This window comes from Vanellus vanellus (genome assembly GCF_965231255.1).
Source record: "Vanellus vanellus genome assembly, chromosome: 2".
Classification (NCBI taxonomy): Eukaryota; Metazoa; Chordata; class Aves; order Charadriiformes; family Charadriidae; genus Vanellus; species Vanellus vanellus.
This window is the reverse complement of record NC_138906.1, coordinates 80,199,716-80,220,341: the sequence shown is the minus strand read 5'-3', so window position 1 is coordinate 80,220,341 and position 20,626 is coordinate 80,199,716. Positions and strand designations below refer to the sequence as shown.

The following is a 20,626-nucleotide window of genomic DNA, read 5'->3' as shown; positions in this document are numbered from 1 at the left end:
AGCCGTAGGCTCAGGTCAGGCATCCATGCAGTCAGCCAACGCCAAACTTCACAAAACCTGTATGTGGTGTCATCCATTTGAAAGTCAAGCAAGATTTTTATTTTGTTTCCAAATTCCTTAAGATCAGTAGATATTCTACCACATTGGTCTATATAAACACAGCAACTAGTGTTCAGGACTGCATGCTTCTGCTTTTGGATGCAAGAATCATACCACTTACCATCCTATCCTGTGTAGTGATCTTAGACAGTTATGCTGCTTCTTCCTGGAAAGATGATATGGCATCTGACATTTTCTTTTCAATATTTTCTATGATAGCTGGTATGTTTATATTTGCCTTTTCAATTTCACTTACACCCAACCAAGGTAAGAACCAGCGAGCAAATGAATGAAAGGCTTTAGGTCTCTCAGTTAAGGGGTTATTTTGTTTAGGCCTCTTCATGTAGGATCATACCCATAATTTGGATTCTAAGTTGTCATTCACTGTTGTATTTGGGACTGATTGGATGGAAGCACTTTTCTAGCTTTAGCCACATATCCATTACCGCCCTTTTCCTTCCGATACTGGCCATCCTGCTCATCGTTGATTAATAGCAGTATCACTGAGATATCTGGAGAAAAAGAAATGCAGTATTCCCTGTAGTGCTGTGTTTTCATATTGCTGTCTATGATGGTTATTCTTATTTTGGAAAGGTTACAAATATATGATGCCTCCGCTCCCTGCTGCCTCAATGACTGAATCTGTCTACTCAATCTCTGAATCTATAGGTTGAAACATGACAGACAATTCCGAAACTTAGCACATTCTCATGTCTGTAACTTTTCTTCACAGATACTCAAAACTGAGATGGACTCTGGACTCTCCCCTCTCCCAGGGGCGCCTGGAGCACCTCCTGCCCTCCTCCCGCTCTCCCCTCGGGGCTCGCAGGGCCGTTTCTCCCCCGGTTTCCCTCAGCCCCGGCTGCCGGGCAGCGTTTTGCCCTTCCTGACACAGGCTTTCCCCGCGGCGCCCGCCCGCGGCTGAGGGGCTCAGCTGTGCCCTGCGGTGGGGCCGTTGGAGCCGGCGGGAACCGGCTGTGTCCGGCACGGGGAGGCCCCGGCCCCCACACACAGGGGCCGCCCCGCACCGACGGCTGATGCCGCCACTGCCAGGGCTCCCGCACCTACCATAAATATTAAGGGAATTAAGGAAAAGCTTGGGTATGGCCCCATGAGGCAGTGTTGATCAGCAAAAACTGGTGCCCCAGCTTTTTCCTGCCGACTCGGGTCACCTCAGGGAGGCACGGGCGGCTGCTGGGCGCCATGGTCTGTCCCAGGCGCGGGGCTGAGGCTGAGACACCCAGTGAGCCACCTAAGGGCTGTGGGAAGTCTGTAAGGATCTCCATGCACAAATGGCACAGGCTCGCTTCTTCCAAAGTGTAGGTAGTGCTCGGGTAAAAAAAAAGGGGCTGAGGAAGATGAACTTGGGAATCAGTTCTTCCTCTAGTGCAGCTTTTTATTTTTGTCAACAGTTTTGATGATGACATGAAATTATGGCTAGTAAAATTTACAGGTGACATGAACTTAATAGCATGGTAAATAATAAGGAACATAATTATGGTACTGTGAATAGTCTTTAAAATAGAATCTGATACCCAATTTCCTGTATATTTAAAGACTAATCAGAAGAATAAATAACATTATTCTCTTTGGGTTAGTGTTAGTGTTTTGTCACTCAATATTTGATACTGGGAAAATGATTCCAGCTGATTTGGAGGCTGAAATATCGAAAATCAAAAGGTAGGGTTTTGTTTTCACTCTAATTTTTTTATGTTAATGTGGAGTTGAATCTGACAACACTATCTGAAATCTGGCAGCATTAACTCACATAAAATTGTCGTTGATACTGATTGTAAAAGACAGAACAGGATATATATATATCTGTGTGTGTATATATATATTCCCCCACTCTCTCTCCTCCTCCTTCCCCCCGGAAATAATAAAATAGCTGAAAAATCTGTTTTTGAAGAGAATGAGAGCTGTCTGTGAATTAGTGCCAAATTCTGGCCTGCTGTTTCAGCCAGTTTTCTCCAAATGGAGGAAAATTTGAAAGGCTTTGCTTTGATATATTTTTAAATGAAACAAGTTGACCCTATGTTGGCCCACAGAGAAGCTATTCTTAAAAGTAACTTAAAATTATTGCAGTACTCGATGCTTAAGTATTTCATTTCAGGTTGATCTGAAATGGGGGCTTTTGTTATTGTTGCTGTTCAATTGTTTTTCACGTTGCTGAAACACCTGCCTGTGTGTTTGGGAGGAGAGCCAAGAAAGCTCAGAAAATGTTCTTCAGCTACATTACCACCACAGCAGGAATAGGATCTACAATTGCAAAAGCACTTAAGAGCTTGTGGTGTCTTTGGATATCTTCCAATTAAAAGTAATGGGAGTTTTCTGATGGACGACAATACTTGGGTTATGTTGTGTGATGGAGAGATAAGACTGTTTCACACACAAATAAAAGCAACCCTACAGATAAGGTGTCATTATAATGTTGGGTTTTATTCTTTTTTAGAAGGGCACCCTTTTTTCCAGTTCACCCTGAAATGGAGTAGGAATTTAAGAAATTGGAAAAAAATGGGATAGTAAAGAAGAATGTTCTTCATTATTAATTATAGACATAAGTTCTACTAGAGATTGAGGAAAGCATAGTATGTTTTCTGAGATGTTTTTGAGATCGTGTGGACTTGCAAAATCTTCTATCACTTTCACAGTCACATCCCACTTTATCAGTGCCTCTGCTGGTACCGCCATTTATAGAGCCACTTTCTGACATTGTTGACATATGTGAGAAGCACAAGCTCTGGATGCATGTGGATGTAAGGCTTCCTGGAAATAATGTTTGGCATTCTCATAAGCTTAAAAATTGGAATTAGTTCTGTGGGTAGCACTTTCCTTAGATTGTGAAATTAATGGCCTGTTTGCCTGAACAGATGCTATTGGAAAAAAATACAGAAGAGGATATAATCTTTTGGTATAGGTTGTGCTTGTTTACAGAAAAGGTTGCCTGCACTTATGCAGTAGTATAGCGCATCCCACTTCAAAGATGGTCCTTCTTGCATCAGCTAAGCCAACTGCAAAAATTGAACACACTGCCTGTGCAGCGTATAACTTATGAGCTCCTGAGTTACTGTCTGTCTTCAGCATTGTCATTCAGTTTACCCTCCAGTTTCAGGATACTTGACTTGTAACAAAGTAAAGTTGATTATGCTCCCTAAACAAAATTCTTAGCTCTAGTATAACTGAGAGGGTGTAGGGGGGAAAGTAGCTAGTTTTGTTTTGGGGGGGTTACTCCTGTTGTGACATAGTATGAATAATTATGGTTTATGTATTTTACCAATTTTGGTACTGTGTTTACTAAACAGTGTGATCTTTTCTTTTTTTTTTTTTTTTCCAAAATTTTGAAGTTTATAGAGGCTCTAGTCCATTCACCCTTCCTGAAAACTTCTAGATAGATGCTATAAATAGGCTTGCATGCCTCATATTAGGAAACCATTTTAAGGAAGTATTGGCTGTCACACATAAAAAAAGTTGAATGCTAATGTGGTTAGTATTGATTTCTTCCACAGCACAATGACAGTATAATAGAAGTATAATGAACTCATTCCACTGAAATCACTGTGTCCTGTAAAGATATTCTAATTTCTACAAAATATGAAGAATACGTCAGACTAATTATGTGGGGAAAAAATAGGAAACACTGTTGTAAACCTGCCTTGCTCTGATAGCTGCCATTTGGTACTTCAGAGGTGGGAGTTCAAGATAATTGAAAAGGATGATTACATTGAATAAAGAATATAGAGGCAAATTCTTTTCTTGTACTCATATAACCTGACTATTTGTAGCTGAAGACAAAATTTACTTTAATATGAAATCATACCTTCACTGAAAGTAGTGAAATGTGGATTGACATAAAGGTGACCAGAATACAGTCCTTGGTGTATTTGAGTTCTTGTTACGGTGCTAAATCCTGCTTGTCCTACTAATGTGTGAAACCTTGTTCAAGCCAGTAGAACTATTTGTATAACTGTAGGCTGAATCAAATACAACCAGTTTATTATCCGGATTCCTGCTCCATTTCAGGGTGAACTGGAAAAAAGGGTGTCCTTCTAAACAACAGAATGGTATAGAAAACCACCAGTGTGATGCAGCCCTTTATAATATTTGCCATCTGTCATTGACCTACTTTATTTTTTAATATATTGGTTTTGTCCTCTGACTGTGCTGGTGGAGGAGGGCAAGAGGTAAGTTTCTCTTTCTGTTTGAATTTCTTTCTGTATAATAGTTGAATAATTCATTGAGCAGTTTATATTCCGAAGATGAAATATTTAATGATGGTTGCAAATCTTTCCCTATTTTATTATGAGTGTAAGAAGTCAATCATTTTATGCAGGCTGCATGGGGTGGTGGCCTGATGACATCTCGGAAACATTCTTTTAAACTCAAGGGCATGGAAAGGTGAGCACAAGAACATGGTGTTTATTTGTGGTTTTTTTTTTTTTCCAGAGTAGATAATCTTTTTTTCTCTTGTCATCCTTGCCATGTTGTTGCTGCTTTGAATCTCTCCCTGCTTTCTGTCTCTATGCAATGAGATATGGCATCTAGAAAAAAAAACTTATTAAAAAAAAAGAAAAGGCAAAAGAAAACCACCAAAAAAAAAAATAATCCTGGGCACCTTAAAAAACATCTCGGCCTGTCATGGTTTAGGCTGAATCAGCTACTGGGGATGTGGGGCACCCCAGACGAGACTGACAGATGCTCCCCCCTACCCCTCTTCAAAGAGAGAGGCAGAGGAGGGAAAAGGAGATTTTTGAGTTTAGAAGGAACTAAACTACTTTAATGAAATATTAATAATAATATAAAAAGTAAGTAATTAAATACATACAAAACTGTATCAAGCTCCCAGGATGACAATCGCGTCACTGCTGCCACTGGGGAAGTCTGACTGAACTCAGTGATGGACAGGAAAGGGATTCCAGATCTGCATTCAGGATCGGGATCACAGGCAGACGAACAGAGTCCTCCTCAGACGTCGGCCATTGAAGAAAGAGAGAGAAGAGAGAGAGCTGACCCGTTGATCCCTCAGCTTTTATAATGAGCATGAGGCAGATGGGATGGAATACCCTGTTGGTCAGTTTTGGGTCACCTATCCTCTCTCTGCCTCCCCGTAGGTGGGACCCCTCTACACTTTTCCACTTCCCACCCTCCAACGGGGCAAGTAAAAAAGTTGTCTGGTCTTGGGTGTTATAGCAATAAGTATAAGCAGGAGCCTCTCTGCACACCATGCCTGGGCATCAGCTATAAACATTGGTCTCATCACTCTGAGAGAGCAAACAATGTCTGCACAATATGCTGTTAATTTCAGTTGTTAGAAGAGGCCCAGCTAAGAGGCAAAGTTTCTGAACAAAATTGGTCCTGTTTTACCTCAAACCAGGACACGACCTCTCTCTTTGCTTTCTTTGCCCTCTCCCTGTATTAAACTTTTCTTGAATGTACCTTCAATGTATTTTCTTTTCCTGCCCCAAGTGTTACAGCTTCATCAAGCTGTTGCTTCTGCTTAAAATGTCCCACGATAACATATTTCCTCATCAACTGTTGGCCCTCATTTTCCTTCAGTTTTCTTCTTGGAAGTTCTTTCCTCTTATGGATGATATCTCCCTACTTTTGTAGCCTGACTTGTTATCCTATGACCCTGACCTAGAACTACAAGCCTTTTCCGGGTCTATTGATACTGTAGACCACAGTGCCGTGTGGGTATATGCAAGTAGTCTAAAACCTAGAATCAAGGCAAATTATCCTATATTGCTGCTGTGAAGGTATATTGGTTTTACTATTAATCTAGTATGGGGAGTCTATACTGTCCTGGGGTGAGCAGCATAGCTGTTCACAATATGGCACAAATTATGTACTAGGTAAACTGGTGGTCATACATAACTGTTTAATAAGCTTCTGTCTGCAGGGGAACAATCTGGAGTACTCCAGAGATGCAGCCTTTAACATCTGGATAGTGCTGTACATTACACTTGATTTCTATGGCCTGTTCTGTTGTTTGGAATTCACACAAGCAGATGGGGTCTACACTTCAGTGTTCAGCCTTCCTCGTCTGCAGAAAGGTAACATGAGTGGGCCCACTGTTCTATCACAATGCACTTCAGGTGACTCCTGTGAGCAAGTCCTGTTAATGCTAAAAGCATGAAAGCTGGCTTACCACTTGGACAGAAGCATCAGTGCTTTAACTACTTCTTTCTTTGGAGCTTTCTGGTGGCTTGTGTTGCCAACTTTGTCCTCTGCTGTAGAGTTTATATTGTTGAAGTTTCCTGCTGCAGAACCATTACATGGTCTTTCCTATTCAAGTGGTGTCAAATGAGTAGAGAAACATGTTCCCAGGAGCATCCTTGAGATATTATCCTATAGGTATGCTCTTTAGAGAAGAGGTGTGCAAGGGTAGTAGTCAGGTCTACTTCCCAACAGTTTCAAAAAGACAGACAGAACTCAAGAAGAGCATAAAATGGATGTATGTCTCTTAACAGATTTTTGGACACACAAGAAGCATTATTTTGTTAGCAAACACCTAGAAAGTAATGCAATGTCTTTGGACCTGCTTCTGGATTTCAGACAACTCTCCCCAAAAAGGAGCAAATAGTTCTGCAAGGTTGTATAAGCCACACTTACATTCGATTCTGCATTTATAAATTTAAAGATTTAACATTGAAAAGCAGAATTATTATCGGGTTTGCATGGTACAATACCTGATTTGGGATTCTTCCAAAAAAGACAGACTTCTTTTTCTAAGCTCTTGCAAGTATTTGCAAGTACACTGGATTAACAGATTTAAGAGGGGTTCTATCAGATCCCAGGGTTAGTTGTTATTCTAAGTATTATCTCTTTGTATAAATCAGAAGAGCAGACTACTGACTATTCTCACCTTTTTATTAAAATACCTATGGAAGCTGCCATTCTTTCAACAGCAGAGCTTGCTTGCCAAACAAATGCCTGGCAATCAAAACGTATGACAGTAAAAGTTAAATCATCCTTTGTACTGCTAGATACCTGAGTACACTATGTGGAGTTCAGTATGTCTGGGAGCTTTATTTGCAGGAGTAGTCAGCATGCAGTAGGGAAAGGTGTAAATTTACAGCACATTAGTTACTTCTATTTCCTTATGCAAATAGTTCTTCAAATAGTCAGCATGGGGTAGCTTTCAAAATGCAGCAACCAACCTCTCGTGGAGATGCTTGGAGCCCACACAGGGAATGTAGCATTATTTTATAGCCTAGCTAAACGCTCACTAATTTTCTCATGTAGGCAAGCCACGGCATAATGTTGTGGCGGGTGCATTAATTACCTGTAAGGGTTTATAGTCTTTAACTTTGGTACTATATGGCAAACAGACTTAACTCACCTATGAGATACTATTATGAGAAGTTAACAGGCTTGCTTACTTGATTGTTAGGTTTACCAAGCTCTGTGCTGTCATTCTTAGCCACAGGAGTAACAGGAAACATTGTCTTAGAGGTAAAATTACATGACTGAAAATCACATTTGGGAGAATGATCACTGTTAACAAAATATGGTGCTTCCTCACATGTTTTATTGGCTGTGAATTTTCATGGTTTAAGCCAGAAAGATCCCCTTACTTCTTCATTAAGTTTTATTTCTCTTTGGTTGATGGAGGTGTGGCTCTGGACAAGGAGAGATTTTTAGTCCTGCTAATTTTCTTTTAAACTCCATGCAGAAAGACAAAAAACGAATTTTTCTAAAGCGTTATTTGCACATATTTCACTTCAAAGTGACCATCGTATTGTTCTACTAGCAACTTTTACAGTGTTGTAACCAGATACGTGCAGGCTATCTGTTCCAGCCAGATAAACAGTATGATACAGTTTTCGTCGCAGGGGACAAGGTAATTCAATGTGGCCGACATGTTGATGTCTTCAAGCTTTGGTTAATGTGGAAAGCAAAGGTAGGAAAAGACTCTGAAAAATACAGGTTTATTCCAGAAATTTAACAAACTTCTTTCACTGTTTCAGACTGATAAATATTTGAAAATAAAGATAAAAGTAAACTTTAAATTGGAGTGCAGCAGGAAATATTAAGAAGCAATCTTTAAGGGTTATCAAACATTGGAACAGACTGCCCAGGGAAATGGTGGAATTGCCATACCCACAGGTATTTAAGAAGTGGGTAGACGTGGTGCTCAGGGTCATTGTTCAGTGGTGGTTTTGCCAGCGTTAGGGTGATGGTTGGACTCGATGATCTTAAAGGTCCCATCCAACCTAGACAATTTTATGATTGCTAGTTTCATCCACGTTAGAAATTATGTGGCTGTGGGGTTCATCTCCCCTCTCCAGAGTTATTTGAATTAAGTGTCCTGTTTAAAATATGACCTGCAGGTTCCCTATCACCCTAATGGTGAAGCTAAACATGCTGCTAAATGCTCAGCAAGTGTCTTTCCTCTACCTGGACTCTTTAACAGTTCAGAGATCCTAAAGCAGTTTAAAGTACAAGTCAAACTTGTAAGTGCTGAAGGACAGGTGAATTGAGTCAAAAACATAGGTCAATGTTATTGAAATCCTGTTTTGGTATGGGACAAGCTTCACAACAGTCATCCAGAGTAAACACGCTTTTTAAAGCATGGAGAAGAGTGCAGCTGTATTCATTTCTCATCATAGATATAAGTTGGTGAGGGAGCCAACTAAAGAAGGCAGCCTGCTGGACCTGTTTGTGAATAAAGAAGGACTTACGGGTGATGTGACGGTGGGAGGCTGTATTGGGCACAGTGGTCACAAAATGAGAGTTTTCAGTTCTTGGAGAAGGATGGGTGGTCAGCAGAACTGCTGCCTTAGACTTCTGGAGGGCAGGTGTTGGCCTGTTTAGGAGCCTGCTTGACAGAGTCACTTGGGAGGCAGTCCTGAAGGGCAAAGGAGTCCAAGAAGGCTGGACTTTCTTCAAGAAGGAGATCTTAAAGGTGCAGGAGCAGGCCATCACCATGTGCTGAAAGATGAGCCAACGGGGAAGATGACCGGCCTAGCTGAACAGAGAGCTTTGGCTGGAACTCAAGGGAAAAAAACAAAAGAGAGTTTATGACCTTTGGAAGAAGGGGCAGGCAACTCAGGAGGACTACAAGGATGTCATGAGGCTATGCAGGGAGAAAATTAGAAGGTCCAAAGCCCAACTAGAAATTAATCTTGTTACTGCCATAAAAGACAATAAAAAATGTTTCTATAAATACATTAATAACAAAAGGAGGATCCCCACCCTGTATTGGATGCAGGGGGAAACATACAGACCAAGGACAAGGAAAAGTCTGAGATATTTAATCATAGAATCATAGAATGGTTTAGATTGGAAAGGACCTTAAAAATCATCTAGTTCTAACCCCCCTGCCATGGGCAGGGACACATTCCACTAGACGAGGTGGCTCAAAGCCTCATCCAACCTGGACTGAGGCAAAGAAGGCATTTTTCCTACCTCCCATATAAGATCATTGCACACTTCTATTTGTGTAGCCTTTTTTTCCAAACATCTCCAGCCCTTAAAGCTTAAAACAAAATTTATGTTTTATGTCACTTTCCTTGAGAGTGTGTCACCAGTTTTCCCGTTCCCAATAGTTATACACAGGTATGGAATTTTAGTTTTATTTAGAATACCGTAGCCAATTCCTTGAGTTGGGTAAACAGAATTATGTCCCGTATGAAATAGTGTACACTGCATAAAAAGATTGAAGTTGTAAACATATGATATAAAATGTGCACACTTATTTTTTCATACTTTAAGCACAAACAACGACAAGAACTGTCGTAGCAGGTAAAGTAGATCTTAAAGACATGAAACCCAACAAAATATAACTGTTTTATGATCCTTTTTCTGCCTAGAAGAGACAAACAATAGTGTTGCATAGTAATCTATAGTAAGATCAAGGTACATTAAAGTTTTCACTTATGATTTATAATTTATGAAAATAAGTTGTATGTGTAAGAAAAATCCAGAAATTATTAAGATAGAGAATAAAGCTAATTTCTAAAATACTTAAAACTACTCTCTATTAGCTAAAGGAGAAGACTTGTATTAATCACTAAATGAGAAATAATAGTATCAGTGAAAAGGCAAAACCAAACAGACACACATCACTGGCAATCTAAGCTGGCTAGTTTCTTTATAGATTATGTTATTTTAATTAAAAAACAATGCTTATTCCAGCAATGACTTTATTTCGTAACTGTTTCTTACTTTTATAAAGCTATTGGTGGCATACTCTGGTATATCCTGCACAACACAAAGTTGTCAGGTCAGCGTAACCTATAATTTTCTATCATCATGTTCATCTTTATGTAATATGTAGCAAATATCTATCACTGCTATGAATACTTCTCTACATGTGTTGATATTCAACAGGGAACATTAGGCAATGAGACTCTTATCAACAGATTCCTTGAACTTGCTGAGTACCTTTACAAGGAATTGAGTTCAAGAGAAAACTTTGAGCATGTATTTGATGATGAGGTAAATGTGGATGAATGGAATATCTTTCTGTACTCTGATCTCTACATGTTGACTTCTACTTTTCACATGCTCAGTTACATTCCTAATGTAAAGTTGTACTTTGTTATTTCTTCTTTGTTTAATTGAGGTAGGTATTTTCCAGATAAGCATCATAGTGTACCATTGAGTCCTTATAGTAAGATGCACTTCTTGAAGAAACAAAGCACTTTTAACTCTTCTTCCTGTTATTCAGCAAACACTGCTGGTATTGTAACCAGGGGTAGCAAATCAGATTAGAATTATTTTCTAATAAGAAGGAAGAAGGTAATTGACTGGGGCAGATGAAGTGTTGATCCTGCAAGATGTTGACTAAACCCAACCATAGTATTCTCTCAAAGCACTAAAAAAAATCAAATAATTTTGTAGTGTTTTACTTATGTGAAAAGGTTTCAGTGGGAAAGCAAGAATGTGCATGGAGTATCATGTTGATTAGACTTACTGTTTTCATAACATCAAGGTAGCCTGAAAAGATAAAATAAATTCCTTTTGTGCTTTGACTTTTTTTGTTTCACTACTTGTATAGCAATATATGCTTAAAATATAAAAGTTGGGATCGCTGAAACAAGAGAGATATCAAGGTGCTGGAGCGAGTGCAGAGGAGGGCAACAAAGCTGGTGAAGGACCTAGCAAACAAATCATATGAAGAGCGGTTGAAGGAGCTGGGACTTTTTAGTTTGAGGAGGACGAGACCGAGAGGAGACCTCATCACTCTCTACAACTATTTGGAAGGACACTGTAGAGAGGCTGGTGCTGGTCTCTTCTCACAGGTAATTAATGACAGAACGAGAGGGAATGGCTTCAAGCTCCAACAGGGTAGGTTTAGACTGAACATTAGGAAAGAATTTTTCACAGAAAGAGTGGTCGGGCATTGGAATAGACTGCCCAGGGAGGTGGTTGAGTCACCATCCCTGGATGTGTTTTAAGAGACGTTTAGATGTGGTGTTGGGGGATATGGTGTAGGGGTGAACTTTGTAGAGTAGGGTAGATGGTTGGACTCGATGATCCCAAGGGTCTCTTCCAACCTAGACAATTCTATGATTCTATGACTTCCCTCGTAGTTCTTTCCAGTATTTTTATTCTAGGTGAAACTTAAAATATGGCCTTGTTTCTGTTGCTGTTCTGAATAATTTGTTTTTAAAATGGTAGCGTTTTAAAGTGGCAGCATTGCATGCGTAATGGAGATTCAGACTGCTTTCTGTGTGCCATTGTGCTCTCAGGTCCACATAATGACAGAATAGCTCAACAGTTTAACATTAAACATCTGCTTTAATGTCCTCCTTTATAAGAAGCAGAGTACTTGGCATTTTCCACGGAAAAGTTCCAATAGATGTGGATTTCTATAGAAAGCAAGCATGATGGGGAAGGTAACAAGTAGCATGGACTTGTAGTAATGATCAGTCTTTGTCAGAACAATAGTTCTCTAGACACAGAATTCCTGAAAAATGCATGTTACTTGGAGTAAAAATCATGCAGGTACTGCTCGATATATGCCAAGTCCTCTGACTTCAGTCTGAAGAGCAGCAGAGGTTTCTGTTGTGATTTGGGGTTTCCTAAGCAGAGAAATAAACATATGTTGGTTTTGAAGCCTGAAGTCACCAATGTGGGCTTCTGGTACATTTCACCAAGTGGTCTAGAATGGGATAAATTACTTGATCAAGGAATGTTTCTAACATTATTCAGTCAATCTGGAGGTTGCTAAGGCACTGAGCATCTCAATAGCCTAACCTCTTTTGTTTGCTTGAGTGTAACCAGGATTCAAACATCAACGTTCAAATGACGTGCAAAAGAACAACAGTGTCAGAAGTAGAATTGGACAACTCCAAAGATGAATGAAATAAAACCTCACACAAGTATAGTCCAGAGAAAATAATAAAATATTTTTGGAAGTGTTTGTGATAGCGGAGAGGTTTGAATAAATACCACAGGAGTAACACAATTCTGAATGTGTGTTATACCAACATCAGCAAAATCATGACGTGTTAATACAACTACAGTCCTCTGACTTTTGTCCTATGTTGCAGACTGAGTGACCCAGCCCTGCTGAGTCTCTACCACTATCCTTATTCCCAGGGTGGTCGTAATGATGCCTGGATGAGTTTTTCCCCCTGCAGTGGGCTACAAGTGAGGGACTAAAGGCAATTTACGATCACTTTCTGTGGTGTTTTGGTGGAGTCAGAAGGAGAGTGGAAGGAAGTACATAGGTTCTGCATCCATGGGATCAGCAGGGGGCTGCAAGACCAGGCAGAGAAGTGGGGGAGGAAGGACTGTACTGGAGTAGGTGATCCCTTACTGTGATGGAGTAGAATAGTATTCCTATGTCTGTAGTGCCTCCCTTGTTTGTTTAGCCATTATGAAAAGTTCTTGGGGTTTGGAATTGTCTGATAAGGAAACAAACAGTAATCTGACTAGTTGTAGAGCTGTAATATTGAAGTAAGGCTACTGAAAGCATTAGTCACATCAAATACTCATCAGGTAATTCCCAGAATGAAACACTTACATTAATCCTTTATCAAATTATTTCAAATCCAGGAGCTTACTGTCTTTCCTTGTTTTGAATTTACTTCCCCTCTCACCCCCTGTTTCTTCGGACAGAATTCTTTCTGGATTCAGTAAAGGCCATATGACACTTGAAACTATGCAGTCAAAATAATGCATTGTTCTCCTCCTAACAAATTCTTTCTTCAGTTAGACACACTCCTCTAAAATGTTTTGATCTGGGTTGAACAGCCTGCTATCTTATATTGCAAAGCCACAAAGGGAGAAAGAAGTTTTTTGTTGGGTTTTGGTTTGGTTGTTTGTGTTTGGCTTTTTTTTTTTTTTTTTCAGAAAGACTGTTAACCACACTCATTCCCATCTTATATGCAGATTGTCCCCAAGATCAAGGCAGAGATCATAGAATCATAGAATGGTTTAGGTTGGAAAGGACCTTGAAGATCACCAAGTTCCAACCCCCCTGCCATAGGCAGGGACACCTCCCACCAGACCAGGTTGCCCAAGGCCATGTCCAGCCTGGCCTTGAACACCTCCAGGGATGGGGCCTCAACAACCTCTCTGGGCAACCTGTTCCAGTGCCTTACCACCCTCAAAGTGAAAAATTTCTTCCTAATGTTTAATCTGAACCTGCCCTCTTCAGTTTAAAGCCATTCCCCCTTGTCCTATGGCTACATGCCCTAGTAAAAAGTCCTTCCCCAGCTCTCCTGTAGGCCCCCTTTAGGTACTGGAAGGCTGCAATAGTGACAATAGTTAGCTACCTGCCACAAGGTGACAAAGCCAATTTTTTCAGAATGGTTTTCTCCAACCCAGCTACTAGGAAACCAGATGTTGACTTCCTCCTTGAAGAAATTGAAAGACGTGGCAAAGATTTGTGACAATTAATCTCTTAACTTTGAGGTACCTAAATACAGCAGAATTTTCCTACTTTGTATTAGCTGAACATGATATTAATCATTCTAAGGCTGGAAATAAGCTGTCATCATTGTTATGCACTAGAAGACACACAGAGGTTTTCACAGCATTCAGCTTATAAATTATGGTTTTCTTGCTACTTCACAAAGCCTGAAATTTGTTGTATGGTTCCTCCTCAACTAAGGGTTGTTTATTGCTTTTTTTTTTTTCACTGCTTTGGGGGGGGTGTCTGAACAAACTTCAATTCTTGTGAATTTGTGTGAATCCTACCTTCTCTTTGGGGCTGTTATTTACTTTCTTGTTTGATTTGGGTCCAGTAGCAGGAACTGAGTGTTATAAAAAGAGCATTCCCTCTTTCATCATCAAAGTAAGTAGAACAGAAAGTCATAGCTTAAAAGACCTTGAATTGCAGCTTTCTTCCTTAGAGTCAAGCTGAAATTTTGAAGCTGTGTTTGACCGTCTGATTGTTTTAGAGTGCTCTTGGTTGCCTTCTGCTGTACTGCATCACATCTTTGTAGGAAATGTTGTTTCAACTCTCAGTTTGAATACTTCAGTTCTGCTACGTTTTGTGATATACTCAGTCTATGTTTTGCCCTCATCTACCATTTACGTCTGCACTACTGGTTGAGTCTTATAACTTGTCTTGTATGGCTGTGTTCCAGCATAAGAAGGCTTAAGACTTCCCTCCATGATTATTGAAATGTTGCAGCTTTTTTCCAGTTGGTCCCTGCTCTATCTACTATGTAGATGAGCAAAGGTATGTCAGTTTAAAGCTACTAAGGGGTGGGGAGGGACTCACTGCACAGGGATTAGAGATTACCTTTCTCTTTATGTGGCATTAGAAACGCCTCAGAGCTGCATGTGAGTTTCATGTCCACTTTTGGATATTTCCTTTCAAGAAAGATGTGGGCAACATGGAGGCAAATCAGTGAATAAGAATAGTTTGAAATAATGAACATACAATTTACCAGAAAACATTGAAATAATTTGAGTTCTTTAGGAAAAAGAAAACTGGAAAGAGGCATCGTGGTGATCTTGAAATAACTAAAAATCTTCTGCAAAAAATGAAAGACAGTATACTCCCTTCATACTTGTAGTGGATAGGACAAAAAATAATAGGCTTATACTTCAGTCAAGGAGCTTTGGGGTTCAAATTAAGAAGCAGCTTCCTGATGGTAAGGACCACTGCGTACTAGAACAGGTTAATTTATAAAGAAACAGAATCATCATTTGCCATTTGAAATTTTTAAAACCAGATTATCTAATATTTTCCAGTAATTATGTAGCTATACTTGATCTTGCCCAGGGGTGAGAAAGCTCATTAGATGTCACCTTGAGGTTCCTCTAGCCTTATGTTTCATACGCACTTACCAGTATCAAGCAAGGAAAAGTAAGGAGTAGTGGCCTAGTTACTGGAATTGGAGGGGAGCTTTCCTGACTGGACCTTAGTCACCAACAAAGGCCTGGGTTTCTGATTGTCATAACTCACACACAAGTCGGAGCATAGAGTTGTGCAGACCTAGAAGTAACTTGGAAAATATATGTAAAATTGAAATAGCCCCCCCCACACACAGTATGTATAAAGTGGTGTGTGATTAAATCAGTTCAGATCAGTGTGTGTATCCTTTAGCAATTTCTGGAAGAATTGCTATAAAATGCACTGTAGAAGGATGTCTTGCAGTTTTCTGATATGCAGACTAATTAACCTAAAATGGGTGTTCTCCTTTCTAATTTTTATTAAGTTGTGACACTGGAAGCAAATTGAGTCCAATTCATTGTACAATGCAATAAGATTGAATTGGATCATTTCTAAAGGAGTTTTTCCCCCTATTTAAGTATTTTCCCATTGTAATGATTTAATGTCTGTAGGGTTTGTAGAATACCTACATAATTTCGCATTATATTAAATTGCTCTCTTTTCTCTGAGCCTTGAGCATTTCATGTACACATAGACAAAAGGTAATCTAATAAATGATTAAGCACGTACGAAAAGTCACATCTGTATCTGAAACCTTTGTGTATCTCAGTTTCATACTTATGTTAATTAAAAAATGTAAAAGCAATGGACTGTAATGACAAGTTTTTTTTGAGGTATGTGTTATTTGCTGCAACTTTGCTGTGACAAAATAGAAAACTGAGGAGAAAAACTGTCATGTGAGTGCCAAAAGAGACTATTGCAGCAAGCAGTGATGATTAGCTCCTCATTTTCCCTGCACAATTGAAAAAGAAGTACCATCACTGGGAATGGGATTGCTCAATTATTCCCTTTTCTTAACAGGAGGAAGCTTTCAGTTCCAACTCTGTTCCTGTCACTTTTTCACTACCTGCTGGGAGAAAGACCAAAATATGTTGTTGTGACTGATACCTCAGGATTGAGGCAGTTCCAAAGATTGTTGTATTTCAATTTGCTAAACCTTATGGAAACAAATTTTCAAAGGAGCCTTATTCACTAGTGCTATAAATGTGATACATGTTCATTAATTACCAAACAGCTATTGGCAGATAAAGAAGTAGTCTGCTTCTGCATTGTGAGAAAATTGTGTATGCTCTTCTGTTTCAGGATAAAAAAGCTGAAGAAGCAAAGACTTGATGGTGTTTTAAAACAATAACTTTAATCAAGTGTCAAATGAATAACCAAAGAAGAGGAATATCAGAATAAGCGTATTGGAACTTATGTCTGTGCTTACTGGCACCTTAAGTGGCTTTGAGTTACGACTAGAAAACTAGCAATAAACTAGATTCCTTATTGGGTTTTATTATGTTTCTCCTGACATGCTTTAGTTCCAAAATGCATGCCAATAGGCTTTGCAGTGACCAGCTGGTGACTGATTTGCTCACAGCAAATATCAAAAATAAAGTTATGCTTCCTACAGAACCTGGAGCAAACTAATTCTAGTCCAGAGAGAGCTACCCTCCTCCTCTTCCATGAGTCCTACAGAGATCTGAGACTTCAGTAGGTCACTCTGAGCAGGACATGGTAGGAGAGGGTTGGGAGGGCAAGGATATTCTTACCCTAAAGCTATGGGAAGCTCTAAAGCAGGCATGACAAGATGGTAAGTGTCAATTTCCTTTCTATCTTGTCAGCCTCCCTCCTGCTCAAGAATGAAGACCATGAACATATTTCAAGAAAATGGATTTACAGGGCTACTCATGTCTCCTCTCATAGTTGGACTTACATCGTCAGAATTGGTTCAAGGCTTCTCAACGGTATGGGCAAAAACAAACTTTGCTGATCCAAGACTGTAAGTGAAATATTGGAGGTTTTGGGGGGAGGAGGGAGTGCGTTTCCTCTCTCTTTATTTTCAACTGGGCAAAATTCATTATGGTGACAGGAGCAGTAGCAGGTGCAGAAAAGGAAACAGGAACAAGGAAAGTGTTGCTAAATTTAGTAGTCCAGAGTAGAACCCTATGCAGCTGATCTATAACTTTAATTTCTTTCTTGATTTTTTTGCAATTGTTTTCCAGAGTAACTGTGACACCAGTTCTTTGCTGCCCTTGAGAACCCAGACTCCTTCAGGTGCACTCCCTGTTCATTGTTAGTATCTCTTCAAAATATCTTCTGCAAAACTTACAAATGGTAGCTGTCTTTTACACAACAAACTTTCTTTCCTCTCTTTCTCTTGCAATATATATCCAAATATTTTTCCTCATGTTCATGCTTCACTGCAGGCTCATCTGAGGAGAATGTAGCAGCAGCCCTGTAGGGCAGTCTGTGTATTTCCAATATTGGCCCACTGAAGAGTTGCAAAGCATTGTCATTTTCCACGACATTTGGCAGAAAGGCGTTGGAGTTCAGCTGTCTTTCGTGTAGAATGATATGGCTGTTGGATTGCTTCATTAAGTCTCCTTGTAAATACTAAAGTCACTAGGGCTGCCATTGTTTCTTTTTGGACTGTTACATGTCATCCTCGTAAATAGTTGTACATGCATGATGTGCAGCATGCAGACACAGTTAGTTTAAATTACAAAATGTGTGTTTTAAGCAAAAATAACAGTACAACTGAATTATAGAAATTAATGCTAGCAGAATTGTGGCCTGGGATGACCTACTTCATCCCCCGAGGACTGTTCTAACTATACTCTTCAAATAAGCTTTCCAGGCTCATTTTAATTTATTCCATCAATACAGTTTCAACTGCATCCTTTGGGACATGATACCAGCGTGATATGGTTCTTGCCCCTTAGGTGTTTTTTATCTTGATCTTCTTCCTGTGATGGGTACAACTCCTAGTACTACCCCTACTTTCTTTTTACGAACCCAGTTACTTGTGCTTTAACAGCAAGAGAGCAAATTCAATTTACTGAAATAGACATAGAAAACAAACCTTGTGTTTTAACAGCTAATTTAATTTAGATTCTTAATAGGAGATGCCTCAGAGATCAAGGAGAGAGATCACCCAGGGCCTGGAAAAAAACTTATCACATCTCTTACAGACCTAGAAACAGTAAATCATTTTTAAACTGGTTTCCAAGGAAGGGTTTGGGTTTTTTTCTGCGCTATTAAGTCCATGATTCTCTTAACTTGGATAGATTTCCCAGCAAAATTCTGTTTCTTGTTAAAGAGGCAAAGGGTCTTTAAGGGGTCATTTCAATTTCTACAGGACCACTTGCTGGTTAATATGTGCATTTAGAATACAAAGGAAAATACTGTTTGTGTGATGTGGGTTAGCCACAGTGATGAAAGACCAGTGGGGTTCCTTTAAAACTGCCGACTCTCTTGTAAAAATGTGTAATGATTTGTGAAAATTGTATCAAGGGGTAATATTAAGCAAAGTCTTTCTAGCAGACTCTCATCTGTCATTCTTAGGCACCAGTGGAAACCTAGTTTAGCATCTTGCTTTCAATCTGAATGTCCACCTGCCTTTTTAAGGATGTTGATGTAGTTTGCTCTGGTCCTGCTCTGAAGCCTGCCAGGCTATACCTCTCTCTCACACTGAAGTTGTTCAAACTGTGAAAAGGAAAAGGGAAAGAAGAGAGGCTTTACAGGCCTACGGCCATTTTAACTACAGCTTGCATAGAAAATTGTACAGGCTTTAAATATCACTTGTAGCTTGACATAGCTTCATGTCTGTCAGGATGCTACCAGCCTCCCTTTTCTTTCAGCTGTTTGTATCTGCCCTTCAGCACCACGATTTCCACCCCTCTCTGCCTCCAATTTCTGTTCTTTCCTTCCCACCTTTTCCAACCAACACATGTGTCTGTGCTCCAGTTAAATCCCAGCGCCCCCCTCTTTGCCCTCAGGAAAGGCAGAGGTAAGCTGCCGCATAATGTGCCTGAGTGGAGAAAGATCCTCTCATTTCACTTACGGCTTTGACAGTGTGATTTCCTGTCAGGCACTCCATGGTCCAGGAGGTGGCTGCTGTACTGAAGGATGCTTGTTTTACTGTGCAGATGCAGCAGCTCAAAAGAGATGTAGTGGGAGCTACAAATCCAGCGGTCAATGACAGAGCTGTATGAGCAGGGCAGGGGAGACCACTTTTGGAGCAGTAGCTTTAGGGGCTTGACTGTCATCTGGTTTTCCAGTGCATCCATGCACTTGCTCATGCATCATAGGTGTTGGGCTACTAACACTACTGGGGTAGCACAGGTTTTTCTCCAGAGCCAAGAGATCTTTCTATTGTTAAAATTTCTGAGAGGAAATCTAGCTCATTAGAATAATTCCTGAATAACTCAGCTTAGGTCTGCAAAACACTTAAATTTAGCCAGATAAAGAGCTAGCACCAAGCCAGAAAGCAACTAGGCTTCCTTGGAGGGAAGTCTCCTGCAAGAGTCAATCTGCTCAGGGAGATGTTGCTACTGTCTACTTATTCTCTTGGTTATAACAGCATCCACTAAATCCAACAGGAATTGAGGTTGCATTGGTCAGAGCAGCTAGCAGTTGAAACAACTACAGTAAAAAGTAAGAGGAGAAATAGGGTTGCAACAAGCAAAGTAATAGAGGTAAGTCAGGCTGTTGGTCACAAGAAAACAGATTTTAGACAGAGAAATTATTTTGGTAGTTACACAAATGACCAGTCCAGAGGCCAGGCAGGAGAATAAAGTTCTTCTGACCACAGCCAATTTCTTTAAAATCGTGTCAATGTGACTCTGTTACTTTGGTTTTTTAATAATCTGAGTGATAACCATCTGATTATAGCTGTCCTCAGAAGGCTGCAGTGCACGTGAGTATGTTATGCTGTGTGCAGACCACTAATCTAGGCAGAGAAAAAGAGGTGCCACTGAAGACTGGTGTCAGGCTTTTGTATAGTCATATTCCACTACACGCATTCGTGATTCCTCAGAAATATGTGAGAAGTGGGGCCACGTGCCTTACATGTGTATGCTCAACGTTTGCTTCCATGTAATTTGCGAAGATCACTGGAAGTGCTGGCAAACAGTAATGTATTGCCTGGAAACGATAGTATGAAGGAAGGTATGAAGTATGTATGAATTTCTTTATTAAAAAAAGATAAATAAAAGAGTATGTGGAAAGAAAATGTGCTAAGAATGTCTGTAAACCCTGGAAATTTCTTCTAGATGCTTGATTTCTGGTTTAAAAAAACATTTCTTATTTAAAACCTGTTTTATTAGCCAGTGTGTGTGCCCTTTGGTTAGCCACTGCACATCAGGCTGACTGCTAGCTTTCAGTCTTATCTGATTTGCA

At 39.9% G+C, this 20,626-nt stretch overlaps 1 pseudogene across 1 annotated transcript in view; it reads left to right on the top strand.

Annotated features, from left to right (window-relative positions):
- LOC309686490 (glutamate decarboxylase 1-like) overlaps nucleotides 1–13,946 on the top strand; it is a 29,683-nt pseudogene extending 15,737 nt beyond the window's left edge. The window contains exons 7-13 of the transcript in view: nucleotides 2,751–2,855; nucleotides 4,430–4,494; nucleotides 6,071–6,149; nucleotides 7,850–7,999; nucleotides 10,432–10,539; nucleotides 12,164–12,240; nucleotides 13,793–13,946. The product of the transcript in view is annotated as a glutamate decarboxylase 1-like (transcript). The remainder of the gene's footprint in view (nucleotides 1–2,750; nucleotides 2,856–4,429; nucleotides 4,495–6,070; nucleotides 6,150–7,849; nucleotides 8,000–10,431; nucleotides 10,540–12,163; nucleotides 12,241–13,792) is intronic.
- Nucleotides 13,947–20,626: the final 6,680 nt, after the last annotated feature.